Raw genomic sequence first — 4,830 nt, 5'->3', positions numbered from 1 at the left:
GCCGCTTACATGGTAGCCGGCGCCTCCCTCCAGCCCACCCGCCCCGCTCCGGCCGCCCCCGGCGCCGCCTCCCCGCGGTCCGTAACGGGAGCTCGGCCGGGGCTGGGGCGCGGCGCCGTGAGGGGCCCGAGCCCCACAACCCGCGGGGCGTAGCGGGAGGCTTGAGCCCCACAGCCCGCAGAGCTCGGGACTTCAGCTCCGCCTTTAGGATCCTTCTGTTGTCGTTCAGCCCCTTTCGGGGGCTCTTACTGCAGTTCGGCTTGTGGTTTACAGCGGTGTTTTGGCTCCACTTTGATTCAAGGAACAGATGGTCAGAGCCTTGTACAGCAGTGTGCACATCTGTATTTACACTTAACAACAATGCTACAACACAGATGATCACAGCAGCACGCACACAATACTTTTTGTATAATGAATAGTTCAACACCAGCACATGATCATCAAGGAACAGCTTTGTCTCACCAACCCTTTCCGGAAGACTAAAACATAAAGCAAGCTTTGAGCAGCCTCTCCCAGCATGTCAGTTTCCTCTTCACAGAATGTTGCATAAGCTGACCCTTACATGCAGCAAGTCTGCCCACAACTAAGCATTTGTTCTTATGAATAGAGAAGGAACTTGTAAGATTACATGCGCTGTGTGATGCTGAGCACCTAAAGTCTTCAGAAAGTTCATGAACATAACTGCTGCCTCTCAGTCAGGAAGAGTACTTTGGAGTTAAATCAATATAATACATACCCCATGAATGCAGACATCAGAAGTGATGTGCATGGCTAAATACACCAAAATATCAACAACTGTCCTGTGGCATGATTTTAGAAGAAAAACAATAAAGAGTACAAAAAAATCAGACTGCAGTGAGCGGAAGAAAAATGATTTTACTTTGTCTTACAATATCCTGAGCATAGAAAGCATTTTTATACAGAGCATTACAGTACTTAAAAAAAAAAAGTAGTTCTGACCCCATTATCTGTTTCTATTTGTAGTAAAGATACCCCTAAAACACCCAGATATTTAGTAGTGTCCAGTAATTACTGTGAAGACATCTTTTAGAGAATACCTAAATATTAGGCCTTGACATAGGAATTCCCCCCTCAGGAATTTTTCTGTGATGTACTCTAAAATAATTCTGGAAGTCTTTTTAATAGTTTCAAATAGCCTAAAGATCTCACATTATGGCAATTCCTTAGGTATCATATTCATTAGCTCCCAAATGAAATAGAAGGCCTTCAACATCTACGGAGAATGAATTTGTACTGTTCATAAAGCACTAAGTAATACCAGAACAGCACTTCTTTCCAAAATACACAACTCTAGAGTTCTTAGAAAAAAGTTTCAGATTGATGAAGAAGTCTTCATAATTAGCTTGAAAGTTATACAAAATAAGCACATAGAGAACTATTAAGAAGTGAATATAATAAGATATAAAAGGACTAGAAAAAAAGAGAGCAAGGTACCAGGTAGACAACCTGCTAAAAATTTGACAAATACAATTGGTACAACTATTAAGTAATACCTTAAATAAAGCCTGACCCTACTTAACTTTTCTGAATACGCTTAACTTCAGTTAAAAGACATGAAAAATAGATGAACAACCTTCAAAGACCCTCTCAAGAGGGCATTAGCAGCCCCCAATACAAACAGACTCTGTGTATATCCAAGACTTACAGACAGCTGTGAGAGTTTATATGCTCAATCAGGGCCCCAAGCACACCAGTGAGCTGTTCCGGCCCTGACCAGCCACACCTGGAGCCTCACCCACACCCTGCCCAGGGACCTATTTAAGCTCAGCTCCAGGGCTAATAGTTTTTGTATGAGCTCTGATGTTGCTTGGTCTGGTTTACTTTTGTTCATTTCTTTTTTTCCTATATGCTATTGTGGCTTCTTATTCAGTTTGGTCTTAGGTTTGTCTTGTCATTGTAGATCTATTCCACAATTACTAGATGGTGGATGATCACCAGTATTTGACCTGGCCGTGCCTTGTGTTCCTGATATGATCTCAAATGTATCTTGTTGAATATTAATTGCTGTGGATGCTGATGCCTGTTCTCCTTCCTCAGGTATTGCAGGGTGGGTTCTAGCCCTGCTAGGTATGTTACTGAACTCTCCTTATATTTCCTTTAAGGGAAGAGTTTCCTTGAGGAATATTTCTCTTGTTGTGGCTCTTTATCTTTAGATGATCCCTACTAAAACTGAAGGGGTGTTGCTCAGTTATCTTAAAAGGTTTTGATTTAAATACAATCCTTACTTTCTAATATCCCTCACTGCACCAACAAAAAAAAGTTGTGTGTGTATTCTGAAAGTAATAACTTTCAGTCATTTGTATCAAATATAACCTTTTTTGATCAGAGTCAAAGTCAAAGGTGTCAGATGCATGGGTTTCTAAATATATTTAGGATCTCTAATCAAAACATTCTCAAAATAGCAGAGGACTTCTTTGAAGAAAGATAAACACTATGAGTAATGTAAGAATTCTGCATTGTCATTGGTGTGAAGCTTCTGCAAACTTAAAGCACTGAATCTTATTTTGGGAGAGCTTCATACATTTTTAAACAAACTGGATGTTTCTCAAGCAGGTATAAAACTCAGTGTCAAGGGAAAAACACTTTTTGAAATACCATAGTTATATCAAGGTAAAATAAATAATTCTAACATTGTGTATTATCTTACAAGTAGAAATTTTCACTTGCAAAAGGTCAGGAATTAAGTGTTTCTTCATGCACAAGTGATTTTGTGGGCAGGTTAAGTCAATATCTCTGGGCTTTTAAAATCCTCTGAAGCATCATTGTATATATCATCATTAGAGACAGAATAGTAATGTGACCTGTGTTCATCTGCTCACCTATTTGCCTTCTATAGCATTGTTTTTCTGCTGGGTGCTCCTGTTCCTGACTTGTATCACTTTTTCCTGAGAAGAGTATTATTTAAAAAAAAAAAAAAATAAATATGCCCTTGCTTTGGCTTTAGGGGACTTAATGGTATGGCCATGTAGTAGATTAATTTCGATGTCTGAAACTAAATTAAAAAGTGGGTTCAGTGGGAGCTACATGTAATGTGGGTAAGTAAACTCTATTCATGATACTTCTCATAGAGATTTAAGAAATGCATGTGAAGTCTCAGTTCTCCAAATATGTTTGAACATATTTAGTATTAACCTACATAAGTAGTTCCTCTGATTTGTCCACTGAATGATCACTACCTTACTGTTGTATGCCTGTTTCAAGCTGTATGGTAAATGAAACTCAGGTAACAGCACCAGTCCTACAAGGTGTTCTGTGTCCTTCAAAATCATGATGTGTAACAAGAAAACCTGTGCCTTACAAGTCAGAACACAGCTAAAGCATCTCTAGCTTAACTTCCGCTGACAGATAACAATTTGACTTACAGATGCTTCTGTATTACAGTTAAGAAAAATGTGAAAAACAATAATAGAATTTGAATTTACTATTGCATGTTGTCAGAAGGTAGTAAGATTTCAAAATGCTTACTTTGATGAAATCTATGTTGATAATATAAGGCTGAGCTAATTAAATCGATGTATTAGAGCAAGTATTTATTTTATCCCAAAACAACAACAGAAAACCTGAATGTTGACTTTTCCTTTTAAATATGTATTGCCGTGGTCTTTTCTAATTTTATTCTATGTATCCTGATAATTATTATTTCAGGTGCTGTAAAATTGCTGGAGGTACTCACATTTCTCAATTGTAGCAGAGATGGATATGATCTCATTAAAAATTACTCTACTTCAAAGCAGTCCCTAGAGTTAAGCCAGAAATGATTTTTGGCTCATGAAGTAGTCAATTTTCATAATTTTAAGGGTATTATGAAGTGTTTCTCTTTCACAGAAAGAGCTATATCTAGAGTAGGTACTGAATCATGCAATTCAGCTGAACTGTCTTTTATCTTTCAGTCTATTAATAAAATATATTGTCTGTATCTAGCCTCTTAGGGTCTGTGATATTTATAGCACTTCCTCTAAGTGGGTAATATTGATGTAATTTGAAATGTATTGATATACTAATTAAAAGGTCTTGTTTTAGTAAAATGTATATATGATGTTTTTCATGTTCTGATACTATTCACTGTTATAAATAGTCATATAATAGAATACAAATGTTAGAGTTATATTTAAATCTTGTTTTTGATGCATATCCTCAGCAAACATATCTCCTGATTCACGGATGTCCTCTGTGGCTATGCAGTTCCTTCAAGCACGGTAAAAATTGCCAAACTTTTTTTAATAAGACCTCAATAAATAATGCAGTCTCCAAATCTGTCATGCAAGACCATCTGCAGAAGAACTAATAATTTTGATATTGCTGTCTTCATAATGGGGAAGACTTATTTACTGGTTATTAGAGATGTAAATGAAGCAGAGTTGTGGAACTGTATTTGTGGTCACTATCTTGAACATCCCTGCAGCAGGGCACTTCAGCCTGACAAGTGTCTGTATCTTTTAACAAGGGTAATGGCTTCCTCACAGACACAGAGCTAACAGTTTATCTATTGCCACCTGCAAAATTTGAGACCTTTGCCTGCTTTTCTTATTGGTATCATCTAGTCATACTACAGTCAAAGCACTTAAACATTCGGCACAGACATGTGCTTACTCCATTTTCAGGGAGACCAGTGCAAGTCTGGAGTCAGTCCATGAACTAAGTTTGATATTAGTTTCACATCTTAGATAAACAGTTAGGCCAATAAAATACAACCTGTTCTTTCAGCCTTCTGCCCTGTGTGCAAGTCAAAGCAGAAACTGTTGGCAAATATGAATTCCTGAAGCATCAAGCTTTATCTGTTCTGTGGCCTGTTTTCCCACACAACTGCTG

Source organism: Cygnus olor, chromosome 8 (assembly GCF_009769625.2).
Source record: "Cygnus olor isolate bCygOlo1 chromosome 8, bCygOlo1.pri.v2, whole genome shotgun sequence".
Lineage (NCBI taxonomy): Eukaryota > Metazoa > Chordata > Aves > Anseriformes > Anatidae > Cygnus > Cygnus olor.
The sequence above is the reverse complement of the archived record's forward strand: the minus strand, read 5'-3'. Positions refer to the sequence as shown.